The 17,970-nt window shown below is 37.5% G+C and overlaps 5 non-coding genes across 5 annotated transcripts; 3 read left to right on the top strand and 2 right to left on the bottom strand.

Moving 5' to 3' along the window:
• Positions 1–10,832: 10,832 nt before the first annotated feature.
• Positions 10,833–11,028, top strand: LOC130734933 (U2 spliceosomal RNA). The gene has a single exon (XR_009018267.1). It is a non-coding gene; the product is annotated as a U2 spliceosomal RNA (small nuclear RNA).
• A 1,574-nt stretch (positions 11,029–12,602) lies between these two features.
• Positions 12,603–12,798, top strand: LOC130734747 (U2 spliceosomal RNA). Its single transcript, XR_009018093.1, has one exon. It is a non-coding gene; the product is annotated as a U2 spliceosomal RNA (small nuclear RNA).
• Positions 12,799–13,997: 1,199 nt separating this feature from the next.
• On the bottom strand, positions 13,998–14,100 carry LOC130734688 (U6 spliceosomal RNA). The gene has a single exon (XR_009018047.1). It is a non-coding gene; the product is annotated as a U6 spliceosomal RNA (small nuclear RNA).
• Positions 14,101–16,388: 2,288 nt separating this feature from the next.
• Positions 16,389–16,583, top strand: LOC130734899 (U2 spliceosomal RNA). The gene has a single exon (XR_009018235.1). It is a non-coding gene; the product is annotated as a U2 spliceosomal RNA (small nuclear RNA).
• A 585-nt stretch (positions 16,584–17,168) lies between these two features.
• LOC130734692 (U6 spliceosomal RNA) lies at positions 17,169–17,271 on the bottom strand. Its single transcript, XR_009018051.1, has one exon. It is a non-coding gene; the product is annotated as a U6 spliceosomal RNA (small nuclear RNA).
• Positions 17,272–17,970: the final 699 nt, after the last annotated feature.

Below are 17,970 nucleotides of genomic sequence, written 5' to 3'. Positions count from 1 at the left end.
GAACAAGCACTGTTCTAAGGATTCTTATCCTTTACCGAATATTGATAAGCTTGTGGATAGGGCATCTGGATTCGGAATGCTTAGCCTTATGGATGCATACTCAGGATATCATCAAATAAGAATGTATCAGCCTGACGAGGAGAAAACAGCTTTCATGACAAATCAGGCGAACTATTGCTATCAGACTATGCCGTTTGGGCTGAAGAATGCGGGAGCAACATACCAAAGGTTGATGGATAAGGTGTTTGACAAGCAGGTGGGGCGGAACATGGAGATTTATGTAGACGACATGGTGGTCAAGTCAGAGGAAATGGTGGCGCATTGTTCTAATCTCGAAGAAGCTTTTGGCGAACTAAGAAAGCATAACATGAGACTTAATCCGGAAAAGTGTTCGTTTGGAATTCAAAGCGGAAAGTTTTTGGGTTTCATGATCACGAGGAGAGGAATTGAGGCGAACCCTGATAAGTGTAAGGCGATACTCGATATGCAGAGTCCAACCTCAGTTAAAGATGTGCAGAAGTTAACAGGAAGAATAGCAGCTTTATCCAGGTTTCTTCCGTGTTCGGGGGAAAAATCAGCACCATTTTTTCAATGCTTAAGGAAGAACAAAACTTTTCAGTGGACTGAAGAATGTGAGAGGGCGTTCCAAAGTTTGAAGGATCATTTATCCAAGCCACCAATTTTAGCCAAACCAGTTCCAGGTATTTCATTATCAATGTTTATTTCCATCTCTGATAATGCAGTTAGTTCAGTTTTGTTGCAAGAAAATAAGGATGATATGAGGATCATATATTTTGTGAGTCATGCTCTTCAAGGAGCTGAAATTAGATACCAAAAAATTGAAAAGGCTGCATTAGCTCTAATCATATCCGCCAGGAAATTAAGACCTTATTTCCAAGGCTTTCCAATTGTGGTAAAAACAGATTTGCCACTTCGCCAAGTTTTGCAAAAGCCTGATCTGGCTGGACGAATGGTTTCCTAGGCTGTTGAATTGTCAGAATTTGAAATCACTTTTGACAGGAAAGGTCTGGTTAAAGCACAGGTATTGGTGGATTTTGTTAATGAAATGTCTTCCAGTGAGAAAAATATGGAAGTTGGCGAATGGAGTTTGTCTGTAGATGGTTCATCTAATGTCAAGGGAAGTGGAGCTGGAATAATCTTAGAAGGGCCAGGTGGCGTGACAGTTGAGCAGTCGCTCAAGTTTGACTTTAAAGCAAGCAATAATCAGGCAGAGTATGAAGCTATAATTGCAGGTTTGAAGTTGGCGATCGAGATGGGGGTCAAGAGCATAATGATTAAAACAGATTCTCAGATAGTTTCCAGGCAAATTCAGGGTGAATATCAGGCGAGGGACGCACAGCTTGCTAAGTATTTATTGAAAGCTCAGGGATTGATAAAGCAGATAGGCACAGTGCAGGTCAATTATGTTCCGCGGGAGGAGAATACAAGGGCGGATATTCTATCAAAGTTAGCAAGCACCAAGAAGCCGGGAAACAATAAGTCAGTTATCCAGGAAGTTTTAAGTAGCCCAAGTATCGAAGAAGATGAGACAATGATGGTGTTAAATTTAGCGAATTCAGATTGGATGGGGCGTATCAAACAGTGTTTGGAGGCAGAAGGCTCTAATGTGTTGACATTCTCTAAGGATCAAATTCGCGAGGCGAGTCGTTACACATTGTTGGGCGATCAATTGTACAGAAGAGGGATTGGAGTTCCTTTATTGAGATGTGTCTCTAAGGATGAGGCGGAAAGAATCATGTTTGAAGTTCACGAAGGTGTGTGTGCAAGTCATGTAGGGGGAAGATCTTTGGCGGCGAAAGTGCTCAGGGTAGGGTTCTATTGGCCAACTTTACGAGGGGATTGTATGGAATATGTGAAGAAGTGTGGTAAATGTCAAATTTTTGCAGATTTACATAAGGCGCCGCCTGAGACTCTTAGCTCAATGAGTTCATCGTGGCCATTTGCAATGTGGGGAGTAGATATTCTGGGACCGTTCACTCCAGCAGGTTCTCAAATCAGATTTATTTTGGTGGCGGTGGACTATTTTACTAAGTGGATTGAGGCGGAATCAATGGCGAAAATAACAGCAGAAAAAGTCAAAAAGTTTTATTGGAGAAAATTGGTTTGCAGATTTGGCGTTCCAGCAACTATCGTCTCAGACAATGGAACACAGTTTACAAGCAGGAGTGTGAAGGATTTTTGTGCAGGAATGGGAATTGAGATGCGTTTCGCCTCAGTTGAGCACCCTCAGACAAATGGACAAGTGGAGTCAGCGAATAAAGTCATTCTCAATGGAATTAGAAAGCGTCTAGGCGAAGCTAAGGGATTATGGGCTGAAGAGTTAATCACGGTCATTTGGGCGTACAATACTACTCCTCAATCAACTACTGGCGAATCATCTTTTAAGTTGACTTACGGGGTAGATGCTATGATACCAGCAGAATTGCAGGATGTAACTTTCAGGGTGGCGACTTATAGTGAAGAGCAGAATGACATGAATAGATTGGTTGATCTTAATTTAGCAGAGGAAACGCAAGCAGAAGTTCGTTTGAGGCAGGCAATGGTAAAACAGAGGTCGGAAAGGCGATACAATTCTAGAGTGGTACCGAGGCAAATGAAAGTTGGTGATTTGGTTCTGCGTAGGAAGGCAAAGGGGCCTGATGATTCGAAGTTATCACCTAATTGGGAAGGACCTTACAGGATTCTGCGTGAACTTGGTCAAGGGGCGTATCATTTGGAGGAGTTATCGGGGCGAAGGGTCCCAAGGGCTTGGAATGCATAGCATCTCCGTTATTATTACAGTTGAAGTGCAGGGTGGTTCGTTCGGTTTGTTTGGTTTTGTACAGTTTGTTTCAGTGTATGTTTGTCCAAGACTATGTTTCGTTGTTTCAGTTTGTGTGTGTTGAAGTCTACGTTTGTTGGTTGTATTGTTTAAGACTATGTTTGTTGTTTAAGACTAAATTCGATGCACTCTTTTCTCTACCCCAGGCGGGAGAGTTTTTAACGAGGCATTAATTATTAATGAATAACAGGTATGCACTCTTTTCTCTACCCCAGGCGGGAGAGTTTTTAACGAGGCATAACCTTTTTAAAATGATCAAGGGCTTATCATTTTACTTATTTCTTTTACCCATAGCGGAAACTTATCAACTAAGGTCTATCAATTGGGCGACGTCAGACAGTTGAGAAAAAAGTAAGTCTCTTAAAACAAGAGCATTCGGCCACGAATTCATAAGCACAGTCTTAAATTGGATTTAAGCTTGTCCAAACTAAGCACAAGTCTCCACGCGAGCATACTAATGAAATCAAATATGTTGACTTTGATTTCCATGAGTAACTATGTCAAAAATGAAAATTTGACTAAGTTATGTTCACAAAGGCCTTATGATTCCAAAGTAGTTGGTTAAGTTTAAACTTTACGACATTTAAAGAGATTCATTCAAGGGTATTTTACCATGTACAGTAAAATGAGAGGGTAACGTCTTCAGCTAAATGACGAGGGCGGACTGATTTCGGTGAAAGGTTAGTAAATGTCATTTGTGTTAAGTTATATGTTTAAGTTATGTGATAGCTTCAATAACTAAGTAAAGTTATGCTTATATTTTTAAGTTGTATGGTAACTTAGATGACTTAGTAATGATATGTTTAGTTATAGAATTAGTTACTGTGATAGTTGTTTGGGTGCGAAAGGGATAATGTTATTTCTGAAGTCATGAAGTTTTAGGTTTTTGGCGATACAATTAGAATATGAAGTATTCATATAATGCTGAAGGAAAATTCATTACGATATGGGAAAAGTTCGGTACATGAGAGCAAGGAAAATAAATAAACAAAGACTAAAGAGACCGGAGGTCTTTTACATAATTTTCTAAAAAGGAAAAGGGAATGAGACTTGTTGCTAATGGTTTTCTCCCTCTCCTTCTTTGCGGTTGACATTTTCTTCTTCATTCTTGTCTTCTTCTTCTTCTTCTTCTTCTTCTTCTTCTCCTTTCCCATCCGCGTTATCCGGGCTGATCAGTTTTCCATCCACGATACGAGCATAAGGGTTTGCACCCTCCAAGTTGATCGCCAGGTCAGGATTGAGAAAGGAGATTTGATTTAGTGCTTTGGCGAAGCCAGCCTCAAATTGATCCAAAACAGAACATTGCAATTCAGCAATTTCTGTTTTCATTTTAGAATTCTCATCCAGGGTTTGGTTATGAACAGTAGTTATTTGGGCGAGGTCAGCTTTCACTTTGTCATTTTCCTCAGTTAGTGTCTGAACAGAAGCTTTGTAATTTTCAGCAGTCTTCTTCGCATCCTCAATCTCTACAGCCAAATCAGCAGCCTTTTTCTCATTCACTTTGTTGGATTTATCTAACAACTTCAACGTTGCTTTCAGCTTCCCAATTTCTTTTTCTTTTTCTTCAACAAGTTTGGCATTGGTGAGGCCATCGAATCCATTAGATTCTAGGTCAATCATCTTGGCGACTGCAGCAATTTCTAAGCCTTTGGTCATCATAGCTTGGCAGGCCTCTTTTAAACCCATCTTCCTCATCTTCTCACGGTCAGCTTCAAAAACCAAGTTTGTCTCCACCAGAGAGTTGAAATCTATCTTTGAATCCCAAAGTGAAGTTACTTCAGTGGAGGTCAGTTCTTCAAACTCCTTCAGCAAGTTCTTCCAGCAAATAGGCGGAGCGCTTGATGAGCAGCCTTTATTCGCCCCTGGCGAATCATTTCTGTTCATAAATTGCTCTAAGGAAGTCTGGTTCGAAGCTTTGTTCTTCTGAGAGGCAGGTTCTTCAGTCTTTTTCTTTTTCTTGGCGGGGCGACCAACTTCTGTGCCAGAATGGCTGGCGTCTTGGTCGGCAACAGACTTTGAAGGATTCCTTTTTACACGGGCGGCCTGTTGTTCACGGCGAAAACGGAGGAGATCTTCTTCAGTAAGGCGAGCCATTTTACCTGCAGTAGTATAGTGGTGTTAGAATATAAGAAAATTTTAATATAAAGTGGAAAGGTAAAATGCATAATGAGATGCCTTACCAATGTATTTACCCACTTCATTCTTAGAAAGGGCGGCCATAAAATCTGCAAGGTTCAGTCCTAAGCCAGATAAAAGTTGGCAATCTACTAATTCTGATTCAGTCAAGGCATCCTCGGAAATTTTGATGATGCCTTCATATTGGTTCGTCCAGTAGAACGGAAATCGGGAACTCCCGTCATCAAAGTAAAAAATATCTTTACAGGCTTCTGATTCACGGAGTTTGAAAAATTTTCCTTTGAAGTGTTTATAGTGACTTTTGAATAAAGTGAATAGCCCTAAACCCCTAGCAGTAGCAAGCGAAACGTATTCACCTCTAACGTTTCGCCCACATGTCTCAAAAAAGTAGAAAAACTTATTACTGGTGGGTTCGATTTTTAGAGTTAGGCACAAAATTTCAAAGGCTTTTAAATACGCCCAAGCATTGCCATGAAGTTGGGTAGGAGCTACATTCAGAAGGGTTAAAACGGAACAGGTGAAATCAGAGAAAGGCAGAGTATACTTCAAATCGGAAAATAAGTTTTCAAAGAGATAGGTGAAGTTTCGCCCCTGATTATCTGGTCCCCCAAAACAACACGGCTCATCAGGGGCGCAGGGAATTATGTCCAAATGTGCATCTAGGCCATCTTTCCTAAAGTTGTATTTAGTGACTAAATCTATAATAGCTTTTGGAGTAGAGTATTTAGAGAATTTTTTTTTGATTTTACTAGCCACCCATAGGGAATCGGCAATAGGTGGAACACTAGGAGTAGAAGCCTCTTTACGGGTGCGTTTAGAAACCATTTTCAAAGTGTCCTGAAAGTGAAAGGTTTAGAAGTAAGATGAAGAAGGAATAGAGTATAAGTTTTTAGTTTACAATGCAAGGTTTATGAAGTGTTTCCTTTTATGCGCAAGTTCATGTGAAAGTATGAAATAAAGAAGAAAAGGGAAGAAGATTGTTACCTGAGAGAAAGTTTGGAACTTCAAGGACTCTGCTGGGTTGGTTGATGACGAATGCAGGAAATAGGAAAGCGGGTTTGGCAGAGAAGAAGCAGGGTGTGGGTTTGTGTTTTACTTGAAAAGAATGTTGGTAGTAAGGAATTGCAGGTAAGTGATGAGAGGGGTAAAATAGGGGGCTTTATATAGAGAAGGAAGAAGGATGAAAGGGTGAGATGAAAAGGTACATTAATTACCAGATGAGTGAACACGTGCTTACATTTGGGTATTCAAGAGTCAAGTTTGATGTTCATATTAAAAGAGGACACGTCGATCAAGGATTTGAATTTGAACGGACGTGATTCATTGAAAAGGCTGAGTGGAAAGGACATTTTAGTCCGCCAATCATGACGTTCCAGGAGTCGCTGGAACGGCACAACCTTTTGTGTTTGAATTCATTTTATGTGCTTTTAATCGCATTTTTTTTTTTTATGATGGTAATCATGTTGATGGGATTTAAAGACGCGGTAATGCTGCGGCTCAAGTTCCAAAATATTTGTGGATATCTGTTGATGTAATTGTAGCAGGAAAAGCAATGATGATTCTTTCCACAGTCAGGGCGTAGCAGGTAATAGGCTCAGAGATTTGACAGGTTAGGTTGAACACGCAAGAAAAGAAGAAGGGGAAAGAGCTGGTTTGACGTGGTTATTATTATTATTTACTTTTACTCAAATGAACACATGTTATGATTTACACGCCCATTCTAATTGCATCATGAGGGCTTTAATTGCTGAGGGCTTATCAAAGACACTTTCGCCTTATACTAAGCCTTAGTGTCTTGAGGGCTTGTGGTCTGGTATGGGCTGATCAATATGTATATTACATAGGCTGACCGAATCATGTATTAAATGGGTCGGGTAACCCATGATCCAGCCGGATCAAAACCCAACTATAAATAAAGAAGGACCGCCCAAGCGGCAGGGATCCTATCATTTTTCACGCATTTTATTCGCTTTGTTTATCTCGCTTACTCTCGATATTGGTTAGCCTTAGTCTGCGGTTCCATACCGGAACAGGACTCCTCCGAGAGCAAATTTTGTTATGTTAATGTCGACGGAGCATCACTGGGCAATCCCGGTGAGAGCGGTGTAGGTGGGGTGTTGCGTAACTGCAATAGAAAGATTATAGGCTACTATTCTAAAGCTGTGTAATGGTTATGAGCCTATGAAGCAGAAGTCATGGCAATTTTAAATGCCTTATTATTCTATAAGCAGTTTCATATCTCAAATGTCAACATTAATTGAAAGTGATTCCATTTTGGCTGTGGGATGGTTTAACTTGAAGAAAAATTACCCTTGGAAGCTCCTCAACACATTGAAGCGAATTGATATGCTTAGGAAAGAGTTAGCTGTTTTGCACATTATGTTTGGTAGGGTAGAGAGAGATAGAGAAGAGAGAGTAGAGAAGAGAGAGATTGAGTAGAGAGAAATAGGTGAGAAATATAGTGGATTTAAGAGGTTGTTTGGTATGATAGAGATAGAGGAGTGAGAGATGAGAAATAATGAGGTGGAAGAGAGAGAAAAGATTAACTTTAGATTAAAATAATATTTTTTTGAAAAAAAGTAACAAAGTGGGGGTTAAAAACCGCCACTAAGTTGGCTAAAAATAGAAAAAAAAATAAAAAAATGCAGCTCACGGTTCCTGTTCAATTTCTCTCCAAATTGGAGAGACTCCAAAAAGGGGTGGGCCCCAACTCTACAACCCCCTCCTCCCTCCCTCCTCTCTCCCACCAAACAAGGTTACTTCCCCCATCTCTCTCCTATCTCTCTCTCTTGCATCTCTCTCCTAACAAACAAAGCATTATAAGAGAGAGAAATAGTCTTGCTGATTATTTAGCAAAGAAGAGGGTGACAGATACATGAGATAAGTCCTTTTCCAAACAATTACATGCTGATCCATTCAAGCTTTGAGACAATCAACAATATTTCAAGCTAAAAGAAGTAAATTTCTCAAGTGTTTTTAATAAATTTAAACTGGTCCTTGTGATGAAAACTAGATAAAAACTGCTGATCAAATTCTACTTATTCTACTTCTTTTTCCCTATTCAGTTCTATTACATATCCAAAAGTTACTGTTCTGCATCAGATCAGCAATTTTTGAAACAAAAACAGGAGAACAAGTATACGAAGATGTAACTCAAAGTTAGTCCATCAAAATCATAACAGCACAAAAAGTTTACCTCCATCAAAAGTTCCAAAAACAGCAGACACATTAAATTTAGAACTACTAACAAATGCAGTCATCCAAGAGACCAAGATTAATAACTTCCTAGTACTAACTAACCACCCAGCCATAAAATTTACTTAAATAAAAGTTCACAAGTTGCAAAGGCTAATTCTTTTAACATCTCAAGCTGGTCTGGATTATCGTTGCAGTAAGGCTTACTGCAAATCATTGTACGTAACGATGTTGAATTTTGCATAACATACTTTGCAAATCTCAAATGACAATCACCACTTCTATAATTTGTAATAATGCACTTTCTGAGTTGTGAAGAAAAGCATTCAGGAACTGCATGTGTGGTTGGGAAAAACTCGACGTCGGAAGCATAAAACTCGGATTCAAGGACAAAAGTTTGAAGTTGAGGGCAATGATTGAGCATATCAAGCACCGAATTCCATCGAGATTTGAAGAAGCGGAGCTCCATATGAATTAAATTGGGAAACATAGGAATATCTTCATCCCACTGCAAGAGGTCCAAAGAGAAATTATCAGAACATTTTCCACAGTCTGATGGAAAACAAATAACAGACTAAACATTCTCCTTTACCATATACAAATTACAAACCTTGTCTAAGCGCAGAAACTTGACATTAGAATAAGCTTTCACAGGAATCTGAAATTTTCTCATGTCAATAACATGTGCTCTAACCAATTTCGGTAAAGTTTTAAATTTCCCGTCAAACGAACCGTCATAAAAGAATACATGACATGCTTCCAGATTTTCAAGAATTGGGCATCCATGAAGAAACTCCATAAAACACCGTCGGTGCATCAAAATTAAACTCAAATAACAAACTCATGAAAGGTGAGTGCAAATTCCCCATTAAATAAAGGGGTCCCAGTTCCTACAGAGGGGGTGCACACCAATGTGAGGAGCATGCAAAAGGATTTAGCTCCCCTAAAGTGATGGAGTAAGTAATCATACCATTAATGGGGTAAGTAATCATACCATTGATGGAGCATGCAAAAGGATTTAGCTCCCAAAAAAAACATTACATCGTCGGTGCATTATCATTTTTCTCTATACACAAATCAGTTTATGTTATTCTAAAAAATCTCTAAAAATTAATCTCTTTTTTAGATAGTTAGTCATTTTTTTAATATAATACAAACGCATTTTATATGTAATTTTAAATAGAATTTGTTTTTATTCTTATCAATGCGGCTCCCCCAAAAATAATGAAAGTTGTATTTGAATACCTTTTTCTTATTTAAAGAATATCTAATATTCATTGACTAATGAGAGCATCCTATGGTAGCATATAGCTGAGCAATATTACAACACAATGCAAGCATTCTAAAGTCTAAACACATTAAATTAAGTCTGTTCCTTGCATTACACGAAATACAATTTTATTATAACAAGCGCAAACTTACTTGATGACATGACTGAGATCTTTAGGACTTTCCATTACATGCAAAGTACAGAGACCTTGCAGAGTTTCCCATATTACTTTATCACCCAATGTTTTCTTCATCATAGTCCATTTTCGCCGGTGATGCCAACCATCTCTTCACTTTCACTATCAGAGAACCAACTTTGAATGTCATGTTATAACTCATAAGCATGAAGAAATTAGGTCAGAATGTTATATCATAAAGCAAAAGATTTTGAATAGAGAATTATAAGTAAATGATGAAGCAAATGCAGAAATAGATGGCCAAACAAATTAGAAGTAAAAAAAAAAAGGAGAACCTGCATTAATATCCTAGTTTCATTGAAGAAAAATTGGATAATATTTGGACCCAATGGAATAAGACTGGAGTAAAAAAATATGGATCACCAGCTTTTTACACTCAAATTGCACATAACAATAAACTTTCAGTACAGTTATGAAAAGCTGAGAAATGTAATTTTTATCATAACCGCTGAACCAAATCCTCATATCATTCGATTCCATAGAAGTGCATGTCTGTACAATGTTCAGTGCAAAGCATAAAAGAAATAATTTCCACCTCAAGTGTAGGAAACCGCAGCTTCATATAGTAGATAAGTATATTTATGAATCAGTCAAATTCACCAGTAAAATCTTTCACACAAGTAAGCAGAAAATAAAAGTCATAAATGAGAAAGAGATCTGAAACACCCAAAAATGCATTCTGCTCAAACCAATTTCACCAAAGGCCTAAATAAACTGCACATTACTGAAGTCTTTCACGAAGGTCAATTTGATACACCCAAGCATCGGGAAGTACACAATGCAGAGAATAAAAGGAGTGTAAGATTGTGTAATATGACATGAAATGAGGATTGATCAGGAAATTGGAATCTAGAAACCACAACACAGCCAAGAAAGTCTTTAAAATACAAAGTTTGCCCACTTGCACCTTTAACTTAGGATTTGATGAAGTGCCCTTTGTTCCCAAACTACCCACACTATCAGCAGTAAAAGGCACCCCGAGGTTAGAGCATAGTCATCAAAAGTCAAAACATGCAAAAGACATACAAGAGAAAGATGGAAGAACTACTACTGATATAGTAACCACAACTGCAAAATACTCAATAACATTGCTGTTTCTCACTGTACCACCTTTCAAGTCCCACATTGGTTGTGCATCTCAGCCAAAGCACCTACATTACATTTAAAAGCAGATGCATGACAATGGTAGAAGCATACCTTTCTCGGCCTTTTGACTAAGATCAAGTGTAGTATCTGTTCTTATCAGTTTAATATCTGATATGTGGGCCAATGGTCCACACGATATTAAATTAGTTTTATAAGGGGGAGGGTCCATCACAGTTGCTTGCTATTGGGATCCTCAAGCGACGCCCATGCCTTACACTACTGCAAGGGCCTGGCGCACCCCACCCAAACCTAGTTCAAGATTTTCAATTCTAGATAGGATAACTAATCTTTATTATAGGACCTGCACCCACCCAAATCTAGTCCAATAGCAGATAATGGAAAAGCCCTTAAAAACATCTTTGTAAGATTGCAATTATTTTTAAAGAAACCCCAAAAAATATATGAAAATAAATGGAAGCTTGGATAGAGAAGTGCAAAAGCGAGGTTGTACAATGTTTCGTGTATATTGGAATGAATGAAATAACCTTACAGACAATTAGGACATAATCCATTACCAATGTTTAGTGTAAATTTGCAAAATGAAATAACTTTACAGACAATTAGGACATAATCCATTACCAAGATTCTTTAATTATTTAAGCATTCAAAACATCATATTATTACTGTAATATAGTACAGATTTGGCACAGAATCAGCAAAACAGTGCAAAAGAACATGTCTTTATCTAATTTATGTAAGAAATGAATAATGCCTAAGCTTGAGGAAGTTCAAAATTTGACATTTGATAGAATGGACCAAATTGCAATTAATTTCACTCATAGTTACGGAAATAAATAAAACCATGATAGATCTCATTTAAACAACCAAATGAAAATAGTATTAGCAAAATAAAAGCTTTATTTCTCATCTAGCCAACTGAAGAAAATAAGGATAGACTGATAAGGGGTTTTCAGAAAGTATTCAATACGCAGACATTTTTTGCAATTTAGATGGATAAAAACAGAAAAGGATATTTATGATACAGAACAACTGTATAAAAGTTCATTTTTTTGCGAATAGTATACTACCATAAGGATTTACTTTATATGCAGACATTGCCAATAAAGAATTCAATGGATTAAGCTCCATTAATCAGCAGCAAGAAGTAAAACAAAAATGAAGCAGTCACAGCATCATCAACACAATCATGTAAATAAGGCACAAGAAACTTAAGTGTTCATTAGTTAAGTGTTATAACACAAGTCCCTCCTGTCTGTACCACTCTTACCCAGATTGCATGAGTGAAATTGATAGCTACGCCTACACTCGTATGGTTAGTTACGGTGTTAGTAATTAAGTCAATTGAGAGTTGGTTCAAGTAAGGGTGGAATAAGTATTTATAAATAGGAGTGAGCTAAGAGAGATTAGAATCTTTGGAATCATTTGGAATTGGGTTTAGGGAGAGTGGCTGAGACTCTTGGATTTCTCAGCCACATTGTGAATTTCTATACTGAATAATACCAGTTTTCTTCTTGCTCTGGGTTGGGTTCTATCAGAAATAAAAGTAACCAAACCAGCAACCTAGCGCAGATGCCCATATCATATATATACTGATAAATAATCCCAAATCACTTAAAAACTTGTTCTTGTCCAAATAATTAGTTTATCATGCAAGCACAACAGCTAAGATTGGGAATATGTTACAGAAGCCCCCAAAAATATATGAAAATATATGCATGCCTGCATAGAAAAGTAACCACAACGGCAATACTCAATGACAATTCTGTTTCTCACTGTGTAAGTCCCACATTGGTTGTGCAGCACAACTAAAGCACATGCATTGGATATAAAAGAAGAGTCAAGGCAGAGGAAGAAGCATACCTTTCTCGGCCTTTTGGCTAAGATCAAGTGTAGTATCTGTTCTTATCAGTTTAATATCTGATATGTGAGCCAATGGCTCACACGATATTAAATTAATTTTTTTAGGGGGAGGGTCCACCACAGTAGCTTGCTACTGGGATCCTCAAGCGTCGCCCATGCCTTACACTACTGCAAGGGCCTGGCGCACCCCACCCAAACCTAGTTCAACATTTTCAAATTCAATTCCAGATATAACACTGGTTCTATAGCCCAAACAAGCTACAATTTTTGAAGTTTCAATTATGTTAAAGAATCATCTTCGTCAATTATATCTTTTATGTAGTCTTGTTGCTCCTTTCACTAAGCTCCAGCCTTTCATATGAGAGCGTAATACTATATATATCAATCATGAGATTGGCATCCTCTCATAGTCATATACTTAAAAGTTCGTTAGAGACTCCAATATCACATCCCCTGCTGCCATTGTGATTCCTTCATCACTACCCTAAATTAAACAGCTAACTAACAGCACAAATAACTCCAAAGATCCTGTTATCAAAAAAAAAAACTCCAAAGATCCATTCTCTCTCTCTCCATGCCTCTGCCAACCTGGGAGATCACCCAAATGTTATTCTAACTAAGATATTAAACTATGAATACAAAAAATTCTAGAAAAATAAAATGACACAGAAGAACTGGAAAAACATGTCAACTTTGAATGAGAAAAAAGTAATCTAGTAAGCTTCTCTGTATCCCTCCAAGATTGTGGACTGAGGTGCAAGCTTCCGTGTTTATAAGCACTAATAATGTGTTAGCTCAACCGGTGTGGAACACCAAATGAAGTAGGAGTGTAGGACATCGCATACAAAGCTAAGAGCAACACAAAGAGGCCAGCTTCATCCCTCAAAGCAAAGCAACAGAAGTTATAAAGATATTAATTTTCTAATGATTCAGTTTAAATGAGTTTTAGATCTTAAACAGTGTGTGGCATAGGGAGCAATTAATTGATGTTAAAAGAAATTACAGCTTACTCATGAAAAACACAGGCTATGCCTTGGCCATGGAGATGGAGCTAAAATAATACTCATCTGGTTTGTGTGGTATAGGGAGCAATTAATTGATGTTAAAAGAAATTACAGCTTACTCATGAAAAACTCAGGCTATGGTTTGTATCAGAATTCAGAACATGATCAAACTGTCATCTGTAGCACAAATCAACCCAGTTAAATTGCTCCATTTGAGATAGACTAAAACACAACAAGCAAAAAATAAAACATCAAGTAAGCAAAGGGGAAATGAAGAGCATTTAAAAAGTATTAACACACATTGTGTTGAAGAAGAACACCATTATTGATGGAAGAATAAGAAGGGAACCTAATACAACTGAGCTGAGTAGAGAAATGAAAATTCAAAAAAATTTGGACCATTTCTCGATTTATGCGTGTCATCCTTGCGCAGGGGCCATGCTAATCTTCTCTGTATCGTTCCAATTTTATCGGATGTCCCCGAAGGGACAAATCCTATTGCTGAGTCTCTTCTTATAAATACTCATATTATTAAAGATTTAACCAGTGTGGGACTCGAGAATGCTAAAACAGACAGAAATAACACAAGTCTGCTTAGCCCCAACATTAGCAGCATGCAAGCAGAAGCAAGCATTCAAACCCAAACTCCTCCGGCATATGTTGTTAGTATGCTAGAAAGAAAAACGATAAGTTAGGAAGACATAGATCTTCTGAAAATGTAGGAAACCTCATGACATCTAAATATCATTAAGAAGCATATTGTTCAACTGTAAAATCTATTAAATTTATTTTTATAGGGAGAGGGTCGACTATAGTAGCTTGCTACTGGGATCTTCAAACATCGCTCATCCCTTACACTACTGTAAGGGCCTGGCGCACCCCACCCAAACATAATGTTCCTCAGATAATCTAAAATCCCTTCAAAACTTGTTCTTCCCAAATACTAAGATTCTCAGTCAGCCAAATGACTTTCTACAACAAGTAGAACTTATTCCATGGCCAGACTCCTTAATAATTAAACCATTTAAGCTTTCCAAAACATCATATTGGACTTATTATATGACCAGACTCCTTCACAATTTAACCATTTAAGCTTTCCAAAGCATCATATTTTACTGTAATATGGTACCTATTTGGCACAGATTCAATAAAACAGTGCAATATCTAATTATGTCAAAATGAATAATGCCTAGCTTGAGCAAGTTCAAAATTCGACATTTGATAGACTAGACCATGTTGCAATTAATTTTACCAATAATCACTGACAAAAATAAAAGCATGACATATCTGATTGTATAAGAAAAATGCATGCTGGAGGGGAAGTCTTCTGTAATTGTATAAATCTAAGAAAATAATTTACTCCAATGATCCAATCTCTCTCTCTCTCTCTCAACTTGTGAAATCTAAACTCAATGACTATCCATCTAAGATACTGAACTGAATTAAGACATCAAAACTCTATAAAAAAATAACACAAAAAAAACTGGAAATTTCTTAGAACTCCTCCAGAAGAAAGAAAAAAATGACAACTTTCACAGAGAAACAAAAACATACAACTCTGCAGCTTCAATATAAGTTTAACCAAATTAGCCAACCTATTAGAACTAAAGGAAAATAAAAAAGGGAGAACACTCATTAATATACCTAGTTTGATGGAAGAAAATCAGATAATATTTGGATCCAGTGCAAGAAGATTGGGGTGGAAAAAAAATTAGACCAGTTCTCGATTTTTATTAGTATCCATGCTAATCTTTCTTCTCTATGTCGTTCCAATTTTATCGAAAGACATAGCAGGTAAGCATACATTTGTGCACATAAGTCCTGCCCAGACATAGCAGTGAGACAAGTAGTTAAAAATACCAACACAAATCCGGCCCACTCTCAGCTGGGGAGCAAATAAAAAGCATCCTTTATCAATAAAAAAACACAATAAACTGGCAAAGTTCTTCTCCCAAAGCAAAGTAACAGAAGCTAGAAAGATATTCATATTCCAATGATTCTTTGTAAATGTATGGTAAGGAGAAACAAATAATTTATCTTAAAAGAACTTACAGCTTAGTCATGAAAATTTCTGGCAACCCACTGGGCATGGATTTAAAATTAATACTCATCCGATTTGTATCAGAATTCAGAAAATTGCACTACTTTCCCATATAAAAATCACTAATTGAACCAAACTGTTTCTCTAACATCATGGACCCAACATGGGCTATGGAGAGCAGCAAATTATCTTAAATCACTCATCAAGCGTACTACAACAGGGCTATGATGTGCAACAAATTATTAATGGTTTAGTCATTCATAAAGTTGAAAGAGGTGCATGAGTTGCAAGATAGGACTTCCAAATCCCCATTTAACATGAAAATAAACACGGAAAATACGAGGTCTCAACAGGTAGAAAGTATTGGAGTCAAGAACGCACACTAAACTCAAGTGTTCTGTTGTAGAGTGTTACAAGGCCAAACGAAATAAGACCACATAACAAGCAATATACCCAGTTTCATATTCTTTAATGCAAGATACCCACAATTAAGGAATCTGACAAGCATATAAGCAAACAAAACTTCTTTTGATGTCTTTGTAGGGATTAAAAGGATATACACATTAGAAGAAAGCCAAGTAATTTGTCTTCGATTTCAAAAAAGTAATTTGTCTTCATGTTACTCAATTACATTTCTGTTTCTCACTGCATCACCTTTCAAGTCCCACATTGATTGTGCAGCACAATCAAAGCACATACAATAGATATAAAAGCAGAGACATGGCAATGGAAGAAGCATACCTTTCTCGGCCTTTTGGCTAAGATCAAGTGTAGTATCTGTTTTTATCAGTTTAATATCTGATATGTGAGCCAATGGCTCACACGATATTAAATTAATTTTTTTAGGGGAGGGTCCACCACAGTAGCTTGCTACTGGGATCCTCAAGCGTCGCCCATGTCATACACTATTGCAAGGGCCTGGTGCACCCCACCCAAGCCTAGTTCAACATTTTCAATTCACCCCCATTAACAATCTTAAAGTAATTCCCAATATAATATTTGAAAATAAACGCTATCTGAGGAGGTACTAATTTAATACCTACTGCAGCATAATATACTAGTCTTCTCCAACCTCACAAGAATATCTCCATGAATTCTATCTCTTATGTTATCTTGTAGCCCCTTTCACTAAGCTTTTCCTATAGATCATAAGATTGGCCTCTTTTCTGTTAGAACAGCCTAAGATTTAATCACAAAATCCTTGATTACTATATATACCTCTCATATGTACTCAAACTTTTCTCCTAATTGTAACAAAAAAAAAAACTTTTATCCTAATTTCTATGATCCATCAAGTTCATTAGACTATAATATCACATCCCCTGCTGTCAGCACATTTAACTCCAGAGATCCATTCTCTCTCACTCCATACCTCTCTTCCCACTTGTGAGATCTCACCCAAATGCTAAGATACCAAACCGATGTGGGACGCGAGATGAAGTGGGATATCGTGTTCAAGGAAGAAGGAAACCTGGGAGTACACAGTTGAGCTTCTTCGCAGAGAAATGAAAATTCAAAAAAATTTGGACCATTTCTCGATTTGTGCGTGTCATCCTTGCGCAGGGGCCATGCTAATCTTCTCTGTATCGTTCCAATTTTATCGGATGTCCCCGAAGGGACGAACCTACTTGCTGAGTATTTGTTTATAAGCACTTCTACTGTTCAAAGTCTAGCCGGTGTGGGACTGGATAATGCTAAAACAGACCCAAATAACACAAGTCTGCTCAGCCTCTACAGGCAGCATGGAAGCAGGCATCCAAGATCCTCCGCCGTGCGTTAAGATGATAGAAGGAAGAAAAATGAGTTAGGAAACGAAGGCAATGGATTTTCTCAGTTATGCTATTTTCATAATCATATATTTCTAGGATGAAAAGAAAGAAAGAATGCGTGGAGCCGTGGCAGCGTCAACTTTTCAACACACCAGTAAAATAAAGATCAGATTTGGAGTCATTTCAAATTTTTCTTTGGGAATCATCAACGTCTCCAATGGACATAGCTGGCTACATAGACCTCTTTGATTACACTGTTGTGACCCTGCGTCCTTTGATTTGACATCTAACTTATATATAGTATACTCATGTTATTTTATATTTTAACGTTTTTCTACAGAAAAAATGTACAAGAAACATGCTATCATATCCACGGTGTACAAGCATCTCATTTTATAAGTCAGATACAATGGACATAGCTGGCTACATGCTATTTTTTTTTTACATTGCATAAAAAGGAAAAAAGACTAAGGTCTTAAAAACGAGACACCCTAAGCATCAACCATCAACAGCACACCCAACTCCTCCAACGGGTGTTTGTCAAACACAA

Source organism: Lotus japonicus, chromosome 1, assembly GCF_012489685.1.
Source record: "Lotus japonicus ecotype B-129 chromosome 1, LjGifu_v1.2".
NCBI lineage: Eukaryota > Viridiplantae > Streptophyta > Magnoliopsida > Fabales > Fabaceae > Lotus > Lotus japonicus.
This window is presented reverse-complemented; position numbering and strand designations above follow the sequence as displayed.